This window comes from Furipterus horrens, unplaced genomic scaffold, assembly GCF_987537825.1.
Source record: "Furipterus horrens unplaced genomic scaffold, mFurHor1.1.pri manual_scaffold_18, whole genome shotgun sequence".
Taxonomy (NCBI): Eukaryota; Metazoa; Chordata; class Mammalia; order Chiroptera; family Furipteridae; genus Furipterus; species Furipterus horrens.
Window position 1 is genome coordinate 2521651 of NW_028327188.1, and position 15441 is coordinate 2537091.

The following is a 15441-nucleotide window of genomic DNA, read 5'->3' on the forward strand; positions in this document are numbered from 1 at the left end:
GAGAAAGCAATACCTTCTGTTATAATTGCTAGAAATTGTGATGTTCTCTCCTGTTTCAAAGAATGATCCTTTACCTGATATAATTTCTAAGCTAGGTCTCTTTGAAAACACGGTATTTTCAGATTTTCACAGTGAATTACCAGGAAACAACATAGGAAACCACTGTGAACGGTGAAGTCACATATAGATCCTTTGGTGTGTCAGGTGAAGCACACTACCCAAAAGACTCCAGCGTTCTTGAAACCAGTGTTTGCTCTTTAGTCTACTGTATCAACTCGAAAGCTCAATGAAGCATACAATGAAGCAGAAAAACAACGGCACTGCAAGGGCATAATTCCATTTGCTGAAATCGTTTTATTATCTGTATATGGTGGTTAGAATTTCATCTGGTTGAAAACTGTTGCTGGCCTCCTTCGGAACACAGTCTTTATGAGTTAACAATAAGTGCAACAACAACTTTTAGAAAGACATACATGAGAACCAGATAGCATCTAATATCTTCAGTTCAAAGAGCTACATCTGTACTTTCAGAAGTACATGCGTTACTCTGCACGGAAAACAAGATATGTCCAGACACCGCTATCTCTGCTTCTGCATTCAATGGCAATGCCACCGGTCACTATCTCCCACAATGAATGCCATCACCGCACGGACAGGGAAGAGAAAGCAATACCTTCTGTTATAATTGCTAGAAATTATGATGTTCTCTCCTGTTTCAAAGAATGATCCTTTACCTGATATAATTTCTAACCTAGGTCTCGTTGAAAACACGGTATTTTCAGATATTCACAGTGAATTACCAAGTAACAACATAGGAAACCACTGTGAACGGTGAAGTCACATATAGATCCTTTGGTGTGTCAGGTGAAGCACACTACCCAAAAGACTCCAGCGTTCTTGAAACCAGTGTTTGCTCTTTAGTCTACTGTATCAACTCGAAATCTCACTGAAGCATACAATGAAGCAGAAGAACAAAGGCACTGCAAGGGCATAATTCCATTTGTTGATATCGTTTTATTATCTGTATATGGTGGTTAGAATTTCATCTGGTTGAAGACTTTTGCTGCCCTCCTTCGGAACACGGTCTTTATAAGTTAACAATAAGTGCAACAACAACTTTTAGAAAGACATACATGAGAACCAGATAGCATCTAATATCTTCAGTTCAAAGAGCTACATCTGTACTTTCAGAAGTACATGCGTTACTCTGCACGGAAAACAAGATATGTCCAGACATCGCTATCTCTGCTTCTGCATTCAATGGCAATGCCACCGGTCACTATCTCCCACAATGAATGCCATCACCGCACGGACAGGGATGAGAAAGCAATACCTTCTGTTATAATTGCTAGAAATTGTGATGTTCTCTCCTGTTTCAAAGAATGATCCTTTACCTGATATAATTTCTAAGCTAGGTCTCTTTGAAAACACGGTATTTTCGGATATTCACAGTGAATTACCAAGTAACAACATAGGAAACCACTGTGAACGGTGAAGTCACATATAGATCCTTTGGTGTGTCAGGTGAAGCACACTACCCAAAAGACTCCAGCGTTCTTGAAACCAGTGTTTGCTCTTTAGTCTACTGTATCAACTCGAAAGCTCACTGAAGCATACAATGAAGCAGAACAACAACGGCACGGCAAGGGCATAATTCCATTTGTTGAAATTGTTTTATTATCTGTATATGGTGGTTAGAATTTCATCTGGTTGAAAAGTGTTGCTGGCCTCCTTCGGAACACGGTCTTTATGAGTTAACAATAAGTGCAACAACAACTTTTAGAAAGACATACATGAGAACCAGATAGCATCTAATATCTTCAGTTCAAAGAGCTACATCTGTACTTTCAGTAGTACATGCGTTACTCTGCCCGGAAAACAAGATATGTCCAGGCATCGCTATCTCTGCTTCTGCATTCAATGGCAATGCCACCGGTCACTATCTCGCACAATGAATGTCATCACCGCACGGACAGGGAAGAGAAAGCAATACCTTCCGTTATAATTGCTAGAAATTGTGATGTTCTCTCCTGTTTCAAAGAATGATCCTTTACCTGATATAATTTCTAAGCTAGGTCTCTTTGAAAACACGGTATTTTCAGATTTTCACAGTGAATTACCAAGAAACAACATAGGAAACCACTGTGAACGGTGAAGTCACATATGGATCCTTTGGTGTGTCAGGTGAAGCACACTACCCAAAAGACTCCAGCGTTCTTGAAACCAGTGTTTGCTCTTTAGTCTACTGTACCAACTCGAAAGCTCAATGAAGCATACAATGAAGCAGAAGAACAAAGGCACTGCAAGGGCATAATTCCATTTGTTGATATCGTTTTATTATCTGTATATGGTGGTTAGAATTTCATCTGGTTGAAGACTTTTGCTGCCCTCCTTCGGAACACGGTCTTTATAAGTTAACAATAAGTGCAACAACAACTTTTAGAAAGACATACATGAGAACCAGATAGCATCTAATATCTTCAGTTCAAAGAGCTACATCTGTACTTTCAGAAGTACATGCGTTACTCTGCACGGAAAACAAGATATGTCCAGACATCGCTATCTCTGCTTCTGCATTCAATGGCAATGCCACCGGTCACTATCTCCCACAATGAATGCCATCACCGCACGGACAGGGATGAGAAAGCAATACCTTCTGTTATAATTGCTAGAAATTGTGATGTTCTCTCCTGTTTCAAAGAATGATCCTTTACCTGATATAATTTCTAAGCTAGGTCTCTTTGAAAACACGGTATTTTCGGATATTCACAGTGAATTACCAAGTAACAACATAGGAAACCACTGTGAACGGTGAAGTCACATATAGATCCTTTGGTGTGTCAGGTGAAGCACACTACCCAAAAGACTCCAGCGTTCTTGAAACCAGTGTTTGCTCTTTAGTCTACTGTATCAACTCGAAAGCTCACTGAAGCATACAATGAAGCAGAACAACAACGGCACGGCAAGGGCATAATTCCATTTGTTGAAATTGTTTTATTATCTGTATATGGTGGTTAGAATTTCATCTGGTTGAAAATTGTTGCTGGCCTCCTTCGGAACACGGTCTTTATGAGTTAACAATAAGTGCAACAACAACTTTTAGAAAGACATACATGAGAACCAGATAGCATCTAATATCTTCAGTTCAAAGAGCTACATCTGTACTTTCAGTAGTACATGCGTTACTCTGCCCGGAAAACAAGATATGTCCAGGCATCGCTATCTCTGCTTCTGCATTCAATGGCAATGCCACCGGTCACTATCTCGCACAATGAATGTCATCACCGCACGGACAGGGAAGAGAAAGCAATACCTTCCGTTATAATTGCTAGAAATTGTGATGTTCTCTCCTGTTTCAAAGAATGATCCTTTACCTGATATAATTTCTAAGCTAGGTCTCTTTGAAAACACGGTATTTTCAGATTTTCACAGTGAATTACCAAGAAACAACATAGGAAACCACTGTGAACGGTGAAGTCACATATGGATCCTTTGGTGTGTCAGGTGAAGCACACTACCCAAAAGACTCCAGCGTTCTTGAAACCAGTGTTTGCTCTTTAGTCTACTGTACCAACTCGAAAGCTCAATGAAGCATACAATGAAGCAGAAGAACAAAGGCACTGCAAGGGCATAATTCCATTTGTTGATATCGTTTTATTATCTGTATATGGTGGTTAGAATTTCATCTGGTTGAAGACTTTTGCTGCCCTCCTTCGGAACACGGTCTTTATAAGTTAACAATAAGTGCAACAACAACTTTTAGAAAGACATACATGAGAACCAGATAGCATCTAATATCTTCAGTTCAAAGAGCTACATCTGTACTTTCAGAAGTACATGCGTTACTCTGCACGGAAAACAAGATATGTCCAGACATCGCTATCTCTGCTTCTGCATTCAATGGCAATGCCACCGGTCACTATCTCCCACAATGAATGCCATCACCGCACGGACAGGGATGAGAAAGCAATACCTTCTGTTATAATTGCTAGAAATTGTGATGTTCTCTCCTGTTTCAAAGAATGATCCTTTACCTGATATAATTTCTAAGCTAGGTCTCTTTGAAAACACGGTATTTTCGGATATTCACAGTGAATTACCAAGTAACAACACAGGAAACCACTGTGAACGGTGAAGTCACATATAGATCCTTTGGTGTGTCAGGTGAAGCACACTACCCAAAAGACTCCAGCGTTCTTGAAACCAGTGTTTGCTCTTTAGTCTACTGTATCAACTCGAAAGCTCACTGAAGCATACAATGAAGCAGAACAACAACGGCACTGCAAGGGCATAATTCCATTTGCTGAAATCGTTTTATTATCTGTATATGGTGGTTAGAATTTCATCTGGTTGAAAACTGTTGCTGGCCTCCTTCAGAACACGGTCTTTATGAGTTAACAATAAATGCAACAACAACTTTTAGAAAGACATACATGAGAACCAGATAGCATCTAATATCTTCAGTTCAAGGAGCTACATCTGTACTTTCAGTAGTACATGCGTTACTCTGCCCGGAAAACAAGATATGTCCAGACATCGCTATCTCTGCTTCTGCCTTCAATGGGAATGCCACCCGTCACTATCTCCCACAATGAATGCCATCACCGCACGGACAGGGAAGAGAAAGCAATACCTTCTGTTATAATTGCTAGAAATTGTGATGTTCTCTCCTGTTTCAAAGAATGATCCTTTACCTGATATAATTTCTAAGCTAGGTCTCTTTGAAAACACGGTATTTTCAGATTTTCACAGTGAATTACCAGGAAACAACATAGGAAACCACTGTGAACGGTGAAGTCACATATAGATCCTTTGGTGTGTCAGGTGAAGCACACTACCCAAAAGACTCCAGCGTTCTTGAAACCAGTGTTTGCTCTTTAGTCTACTGTATCAACTCGAAAGCTCAATGAAGCATACAATGAAGCAGAAAAACAACGGCACTGCAAGGGCATAATTCCATTTGCTGAAATCGTTTTATTATCTGTATATGGTGGTTAGAATTTCATCTGGTTGAAAACTGTTGCTGGCCTCCTTCGGAACACAGTCTTTATGAGTTAACAATAAGTGCAACAACAACTTTTAGAAAGACATACATGAGAACCAGATAGCATCTAATATCTTCAGTTCAAAGAGCTACATCTGTACTTTCAGAAGTACATGCGTTACTCTGCACGGAAAACAAGATATGTCCAGACACCGCTATCTCTGCTTCTGCATTCAATGGCAATGCCACCGGTCACTATCTCCCACAATGAATGCCATCACCGCACGGACAGGGAAGAGAAAGCAATACCTTCTGTTATAATTGCTAGAAATTATGATGTTCTCTCCTGTTTCAAAGAATGATCCTTTACCTGATATAATTTCTAACCTAGGTCTCGTTGAAAACACGGTATTTTCAGATATTCACAGTGAATTACCAAGTAACAACATAGGAAACCACTGTGAACGGTGAAGTCACATATAGATCCTTTGGTGTGTCAGGTGAAGCACACTACCCAAAAGACTCCAGCGTTCTTGAAACCAGTGTTTGCTCTTTAGTCTACTGTATCAACTCGAAATCTCACTGAAGCATACAATGAAGCAGAAGAACAAAGGCACTGCAAGGGCATAATTCCATTTGTTGATATCGTTTTATTATCTGTATATGGTGGTTAGAATTTCATCTGGTTGAAGACTTTTGCTGCCCTCCTTCGGAACACGGTCTTTATAAGTTAACAATAAGTGCAACAACAACTTTTAGAAAGACATACATGAGAACCAGATAGCATCTAATATCTTCAGTTCAAAGAGCTACATCTGTACTTTCAGTAGAACATGCGTTACTCTGCCCTGAAAACAAGATATGTCGAGACATCGCTATCTCTGCTTCTGCCTTCAATGGGAATGCCACAGGTCACTATCTCCCACAATGAATGCCATCACCGCACGGACAGGGAAGAGAAAGAAATACCTTCTGTTATAATTGCTAGAAATTGTGATGTTCTCTCCTGTTTCAAAGAATGATCCTTTGCCTGATATAATTTCTAAGCTAGGTCTCTTTGAAAACACGGTATTTTCAGATATTCACAGTGAATTACCAAGAAACAACATAGGAAACCACTGTGAACGGTGAAGTCACATATAGATCCTTTGGTGTGTCAGGTGAAGCACACTACACAAAGGACTCCAGCGTTCTTGAAACCAGTGTTTGCTCTTTAGTCTACTGTATCAACTCGAAAGCTCACTGAAGCATACAATGAAGCAGAACAACAACGGCACTGCAAGGGCATAATTCCATTTGCTGAAATCGTTTTATTATCTGTATATGGTGGTTAGAATTTCATCTGGTTGAAAACTGTTGCTGGCCTCCTTCAGAACACGGTCTTTATGAGTTAACAATAAATGCAACAACAACTTTTAGAAAGACATACATGAGAACCAGATAGCATCTAATATCTTCAGTTCAAGGAGCTACATCTGTACTTTCAGTAGTACATGCGTTACTCTGCCCGGAAAACAAGATATGTCCAGACATCGCTATCTCTGCTTCTGCCTTCAATGGGAATGCCACCCGTCACTATCTCCCACAATGAATGCCATCACCGCACGGACAGGGAAGAGAAAGCAATACCTTCTGTTATAATTGCTAGAAATTGTGATGTTCTCTCCTGTTTCAAAGAATGATCCTTTACCTGATATAATTTCTAAGCTAGGTCTCTTTGAAAACACGGTATTTTCAGATTTTCACAGTGAATTACCAGGAAACAACATAGGAAACCACTGTGAACGGTGAAGTCACATATAGATCCTTTGGTGTGTCAGGTGAAGCACACTACCCAAAAGACTCCAGCGTTCTTGAAACCAGTGTTTGCTCTTTAGTCTACTGTATCAACTCGAAAGCTCAATGAAGCATACAATGAAGCAGAAAAACAACGGCACTGCAAGGGCATAATTCCATTTGCTGAAATCGTTTTATTATCTGTATATGGTGGTTAGAATTTCATCTGGTTGAAAACTGTTGCTGGCCTCCTTCGGAACACAGTCTTTATGAGTTAACAATAAGTGCAACAACAACTTTTAGAAAGACATACATGAGAACCAGATAGCATCTAATATCTTCAGTTCAAAGAGCTACATCTGTACTTTCAGAAGTACATGCGTTACTCTGCACGGAAAACAAGATATGTCCAGACACCGCTATCTCTGCTTCTGCATTCAATGGCAATGCCACCGGTCACTATCTCCCACAATGAATGCCATCACCGCACGGACAGGGAAGAGAAAGCAATACCTTCTGTTATAATTGCTAGAAATTATGATGTTCTCTCCTGTTTCAAAGAATGATCCTTTACCTGATATAATTTCTAACCTAGGTCTCGTTGAAAACACGGTATTTTCAGATATTCACAGTGAATTACCAAGTAACAACATAGGAAACCACTGTGAACGGTGAAGTCACATATAGATCCTTTGGTGTGTCAGGTGAAGCACACTACCCAAAAGACTCCAGCGTTCTTGAAACCAGTGTTTGCTCTTTAGTCTACTGTATCAACTCGAAATCTCACTGAAGCATACAATGAAGCAGAAGAACAAAGGCACTGCAAGGGCATAATTCCATTTGTTGATATCGTTTTATTATCTGTATATGGTGGTTAGAATTTCATCTGGTTGAAGACTTTTGCTGCCCTCCTTCGGAACACGGTCTTTATAAGTTAACAATAAGTGCAACAACAACTTTTAGAAAGACATACATGAGAACCAGATAGCATCTAATATCTTCAGTTCAAAGAGCTACATCTGTACTTTCAGTAGAACATGCGTTACTCTGCCCTGAAAACAAGATATGTCGAGACATCGCTATCTCTGCTTCTGCCTTCAATGGGAATGCCACAGGTCACTATCTCCCACAATGAATGCCATCACCGCACGGACAGGGAAGAGAAAGAAATACCTTCTGTTATAATTGCTAGAAATTGTGATGTTCTCTCCTGTTTCAAAGAATGATCCTTTGCCTGATATAATTTCTAAGCTAGGTCTCTTTGAAAACACGGTATTTTCAGATATTCACAGTGAATTACCAAGAAACAACATAGGAAACCACTGTTAACGGTGAAGTCACATATAGATCCTTTGGTGTGTCAGGTGAAGCACACTACACAAAGGACTCCAGCGTTCTTGAAACCAGTGTTTGCTCTTTAGTCTACTGTATCAACTCGAAAGCTCACTGAAGCATACAATGAAGCAGAACAACAACGGCACTGCAAGGGCATAATTCCATTTGCTGAAATCGTTTTATTATCTGTATATGGTGGTTAGAATTTCATCTGGTTGAAAACTGTTGCTGGCCTCCTTCAGAACACGGTCTTTATGAGTTAACAATAAATGCAACAACAACTTTTAGAAAGACATACATGAGAACCAGATAGCATCTAATATCTTCAGTTCAAGGAGCTACATCTGTACTTTCAGTAGTACATGCGTTACTCTGCCCGGAAAACAAGATATGTCCAGACATCGCTATCTCTGCTTCTGCCTTCAATGGGAATGCCACCCGTCACTATCTCCCACAATGAATGCCATCACCGCACGGACAGGGAAGAGAAAGCAATACCTTCTGTTATAATTGCTAGAAATTGTGATGTTCTCTCCTGTTTCAAAGAATGATCCTTTACCTGATATAATTTCTAAGCTAGGTCTCTTTGAAAACACGGTATTTTCAGATTTTCACAGTGAATTACCAGGAAACAACATAGGAAACCACTGTGAACGGTGAAGTCACATATAGATCCTTTGGTGTGTCAGGTGAAGCACACTACCCAAAAGACTCCAGCGTTCTTGAAACCAGTGTTTGCTCTTTAGTCTACTGTATCAACTCGAAAGCTCAATGAAGCATACAATGAAGCAGAAAAACAACGGCACTGCAAGGGCATAATTCCATTTGCTGAAATCGTTTTATTATCTGTATATGGTGGTTAGAATTTCATCTGGTTGAAAACTGTTGCTGGCCTCCTTCGGAACACAGTCTTTATGAGTTAACAATAAGTGCAACAACAACTTTTAGAAAGACATACATGAGAACCAGATAGCATCTAATATCTTCAGTTCAAAGAGCTACATCTGTACTTTCAGAAGTACATGCGTTACTCTGCACGGAAAACAAGATATGTCCAGACACCGCTATCTCTGCTTCTGCATTCAATGGCAATGCCACCGGTCACTATCTCCCACAATGAATGCCATCACCGCACGGACAGGGAAGAGAAAGCAATACCTTCTGTTATAATTGCTAGAAATTATGATGTTCTCTCCTGTTTCAAAGAATGATCCTTTACCTGATATAATTTCTAACCTAGGTCTCGTTGAAAACACGGTATTTTCAGATATTCACAGTGAATTACCAAGTAACAACATAGGAAACCACTGTGAACGGTGAAGTCACATATAGATCCTTTGGTGTGTCAGGTGAAGCACACTACCCAAAAGACTCCAGCGTTCTTGAAACCAGTGTTTGCTCTTTAGTCTACTGTATCAACTCGAAATCTCACTGAAGCATACAATGAAGCAGAAGAACAAAGGCACTGCAAGGGCATAATTCCATTTGTTGATATCGTTTTATTATCTGTATATGGTGGTTAGAATTTCATCTGGTTGAAGACTTTTGCTGCCCTCCTTCGGAACACGGTCTTTATAAGTTAACAATAAGTGCAACAACAACTTTTAGAAAGACATACATGAGAACCAGATAGCATCTAATATCTTCAGTTCAAAGAGCTACATCTGTACTTTCAGAAGTACATGCGTTACTCTGCACGGAAAACAAGATATGTCCAGACATCGCTATCTCTGCTTCTGCATTCAATGGCAATGCCACCGGTCACTATCTCCCACAATGAATGCCATCACCGCACGGACAGGGATGAGAAAGCAATACCTTCTGTTATAATTGCTAGAAATTGTGATGTTCTCTCCTGTTTCAAAGAATGATCCTTTACCTGATATAATTTCTAAGCTAGGTCTCTTTGAAAACACGGTATTTTCGGATATTCACAGTGAATTACCAAGTAACAACATAGGAAACCACTGTGAACGGTGAAGTCACATATAGATCCTTTGGTGTGTCAGGTGAAGCACACTACCCAAAAGACTCCAGCGTTCTTGAAACCAGTGTTTGCTCTTTAGTCTACTGTATCAACTCGAAAGCTCACTGAAGCATACAATGAAGCAGAACAACAACGGCACGGCAAGGGCATAATTCCATTTGTTGAAATTGTTTTATTATCTGTATATGGTGGTTAGAATTTCATCTGGTTGAAAAGTGTTGCTGGCCTCCTTCGGAACACGGTCTTTATGAGTTAACAATAAGTGCAACAACAACTTTTAGAAAGACATACATGAGAACCAGATAGCATCTAATATCTTCAGTTCAAAGAGCTACATCTGTACTTTCAGTAGTACATGCGTTACTCTGCCCGGAAAACAAGATATGTCCAGGCATCGCTATCTCTGCTTCTGCATTCAATGGCAATGCCACCGGTCACTATCTCGCACAATGAATGTCATCACCGCACGGACAGGGAAGAGAAAGCAATACCTTCCGTTATAATTGCTAGAAATTGTGATGTTCTCTCCTGTTTCAAAGAATGATCCTTTACCTGATATAATTTCTAAGCTAGGTCTCTTTGAAAACACGGTATTTTCAGATTTTCACAGTGAATTACCAAGAAACAACATAGGAAACCACTGTGAACGGTGAAGTCACATATGGATCCTTTGGTGTGTCAGGTGAAGCACACTACCCAAAAGACTCCAGCGTTCTTGAAACCAGTGTTTGCTCTTTAGTCTACTGTACCAACTCGAAAGCTCAATGAAGCATACAATGAAGCAGAAGGACAAAGGCACTGCAAGGGCATAATTCCATTTGTTGATATCGTTTTATTATCTGTATATGGTGGTTAGAATTTCATCTGGTTGAAGACTTTTGCTGCCCTCCTTCGGAACACGGTCTTTATAAGTTAACAATAAGTGCAACAACAACTTTTAGAAAGACATACATGAGAACCAGATAGCATCTAATATCTTCAGTTCAAAGAGCTACATCTGTACTTTCAGAAGTACATGCGTTACTCTGCACGGAAAACAAGATATGTCCAGACATCGCTATCTCTGCTTCTGCATTCAATGGCAATGCCACCGGTCACTATCTCCCACAATGAATGCCATCACCGCACGGACAGGGATGAGAAAGCAATACCTTCTGTTATAATTGCTAGAAATTGTGATGTTCTCTCCTGTTTCAAAGAATGATCCTTTACCTGATATAATTTCTAAGCTAGGTCTCTTTGAAAACACGGTATTTTCGGATATTCACAGTGAATTACCAAGTAACAACATAGGAAACCACTGTGAACGGTGAAGTCACATATAGATCCTTTGGTGTGTCAGGTGAAGCACACTACCCAAAAGACTCCAGCGTTCTTGAAACCAGTGTTTGCTCTTTAGTCTACTGTATCAACTCGAAAGCTCACTGAAGCATACAATGAAGCAGAACAACAACGGCACGGCAAGGGCATAATTCCATTTGTTGAAATTGTTTTATTATCTGTATATGGTGGTTAGAATTTCATCTGGTTGAAAATTGTTGCTGGCCTCCTTCGGAACACGGTCTTTATGAGTTAACAATAAGTGCAACAACAACTTTTAGAAAGACATACATGAGAACCAGATAGCATCTAATATCTTCAGTTCAAAGAGCTACATCTGTACTTTCAGTAGTACATGCGTTACTCTGCCCGGAAAACAAGATATGTCCAGGCATCGCTATCTCTGCTTCTGCATTCAATGGCAATGCCACCGGTCACTATCTCGCACAATGAATGTCATCACCGCACGGACAGGGAAGAGAAAGCAATACCTTCCGTTATAATTGCTAGAAATTGTGATGTTCTCTCCTGTTTCAAAGAATGATCCTTTACCTGATATAATTTCTAAGCTAGGTCTCTTTGAAAACACGGTATTTTCAGATTTTCACAGTGAATTACCAAGAAACAACATAGGAAACCACTGTGAACGGTGAAGTCACATATGGATCCTTTGGTGTGTCAGGTGAAGCACACTACCCAAAAGACTCCAGCGTTCTTGAAACCAGTGTTTGCTCTTTAGTCTACTGTACCAACTCGAAAGCTCAATGAAGCATACAATGAAGCAGAAGAACAAAGGCACTGCAAGGGCATAATTCCATTTGTTGATATCGTTTTATTATCTGTATATGGTGGTTAGAATTTCATCTGGTTGAAGACTTTTGCTGCCCTCCTTCGGAACACGGTCTTTATAAGTTAACAATAAGTGCAACAACAACTTTTAGAAAGACATACATGAGAACCAGATAGCATCTAATATCTTCAGTTCAAAGAGCTACATCTGTACTTTCAGAAGTACATGCGTTACTCTGCACGGAAAACAAGATATGTCCAGACATCGCTATCTCTGCTTCTGCATTCAATGGCAATGCCACCGGTCACTATCTCCCACAATGAATGCCATCACCGCACGGACAGGGATGAGAAAGCAATACCTTCTGTTATAATTGCTAGAAATTGTGATGTTCTCTCCTGTTTCAAAGAATGATCCTTTACCTGATATAATTTCTAAGCTAGGTCTCTTTGAAAACACGGTATTTTCGGATATTCACAGTGAATTACCAAGTAACAACATAGGAAACCACTGTGAACGGTGAAGTCACATATAGATCCTTTGGTGTGTCAGGTGAAGCACACTACCCAAAAGACTCCAGCGTTCTTGAAACCAGTGTTTGCTCTTTAGTCTACTGTATCAACTCGAAAGCTCACTGAAGCATACAATGAAGCAGAACAACAACGGCACTGCAAGGGCATAATTCCATTTGCTGAAATCGTTTTATTATCTGTATATGGTGGTTAGAATTTCATCTGGTTGAAAACTGTTGCTGGCCTCCTTCAGAACACGGTCTTTATGAGTTAACAATAAATGCAACAACAACTTTTAGAAAGACATACATGAGAACCAGATAGCATCTAATATCTTCAGTTCAAGGAGCTACATCTGTACTTTCAGTAGTACATGCGTTACTCTGCCCGGAAAACAAGATATGTCCAGACATCGCTATCTCTGCTTCTGCCTTCAATGGGAATGCCACCCGTCACTATCTCCCACAATGAATGCCATCACCGCACGGACAGGGAAGAGAAAGCAATACCTTCTGTTATAATTGCTAGAAATTGTGATGTTCTCTCCTGTTTCAAAGAATGATCCTTTACCTGATATAATTTCTAAGCTAGGTCTCTTTGAAAACACGGTATTTTCAGATTTTCACAGTGAATTACCAGGAAACAACATAGGAAACCACTGTGAACGGTGAAGTCACATATAGATCCTTTGGTGTGTCAGGTGAAGCACACTACCCAAAAGACTCCAGCGTTCTTGAAACCAGTGTTTGCTCTTTAGTCTACTGTATCAACTCGAAAGCTCAATGAAGCATACAATGAAGCAGAAAAACAACGGCACTGCAAGGGCATAATTCCATTTACTGAAATCGTTTTATTATCTGTATATGGTGGTTAGAATTTCATCTGGTTGAAAACTGTTGCTGGCCTCCTTCGGAACACAGTCTTTATGAGTTAACAATAAGTGCAACAACAACTTTTAGAAAGACATACATGAGAACCAGATAGCATCTAATATCTTCAGTTCAAAGAGCTACATCTGTACTTTCAGAAGTACATGCGTTACTCTGCACGGAAAACAAGATATGTCCAGACACCGCTATCTCTGCTTCTGCATTCAATGGCAATGCCACCGGTCACTATCTCCCACAATGAATGCCATCACCGCACGGACAGGGAAGAGAAAGCAATACCTTCTGTTATAATTGCTAGAAATTATGATGTTCTCTCCTGTTTCAAAGAATGATCCTTTACCTGATATAATTTCTAACCTAGGTCTCGTTGAAAACACGGTATTTTCAGATATTCACAGTGAATTACCAAGTAACAACATAGGAAACCACTGTGAACGGTGAAGTCACATATAGATCCTTTGGTGTGTCAGGTGAAGCACACTACCCAAAAGACTCCAGCGTTCTTGAAACCAGTGTTTGCTCTTTAGTCTACTGTATCAACTCGAAATCTCACTGAAGCATACAATGAAGCAGAAGAACAAAGGCACTGCAAGGGCATAATTCCATTTGTTGATATCGTTTTATTATCTGTATATGGTGGTTAGAATTTCATCTGGTTGAAGACTTTTGCTGCCCTCCTTCGGAACACGGTCTTTATAAGTTAACAATAAGTGCAACAACAACTTTTAGAAAGACATACATGAGAACCAGATAGCATCTAATATCTTCAGTTCAAAGAGCTACATCTGTACTTTCAGTAGAACATGCGTTACTCTGCCCTGAAAACAAGATATGTCGAGACATCGCTATCTCTGCTTCTGCCTTCAATGGGAATGCCACAGGTCACTATCTCCCACAATGAATGCCATCACCGCACGGACAGGGAAGAGAAAGAAATACCTTCTGTTATAATTGCTAGAAATTGTGATGTTCTCTCCTGTTTCAAAGAATGATCCTTTGCCTGATATAATTTCTAAGCTAGGTCTCTTTGAAAACACGGTATTTTCAGATATTCACAGTGAATTACCAAGAAACAACATAGGAAACCACTGTGAACGGTGAAGTCACATATAGATCCTTTGGTGTGTCAGGTGAAGCACACTACACAAAGGACTCCAGCGTTCTTGAAACCAGTGTTTGCTCTTTAGTCTACTGTATCAACTCGAAAGCTCACTGAAGCATACAATGAAGCAGAACAACAACGGCACTGCAAGGGCATAATTCCATTTGCTGAAATCGTTTTATTATCTGTATATGGTGGTTAGAATTTCATCTGGTTGAAAACTGTTGCTGGCCTCCTTCAGAACACGGTCTTTATGAGTTAACAATAAATGCAACAACAACTTTTAGAAAGACATACATGAGAACCAGATAGCATCTAATATCTTCAGTTCAAGGAGCTACATCTGTACTTTCAGTAGTACATGCGTTACTCTGCCCGGAAAACAAGATATGTCCAGACATCGCTATCTCTGCTTCTGCCTTCAATGGGAATGCCACCCGTCACTATCTCCCACAATGAATGCCATCACCGCACGGACAGGGAAGAGAAAGCAATACCTTCTGTTATAATTGCTAGAAATTGTGATGTTCTCTCCTGTTTCAAAGAATGATCCTTTACCTGATATAATTTCTAAGCTAGGTCTCTTTGAAAACACGGTATTTTCAGATTTTCACAGTGAATTACCAGGAAACAACATAGGAAACCACTGTGAACGGTGAAGTCACATATAGATCCTTTGGTGTGTCAGGTGAAGCACACTACCCAAAAGACTCCAGCGTTCTTGAAACCAGTGTTTGCTCTTTAG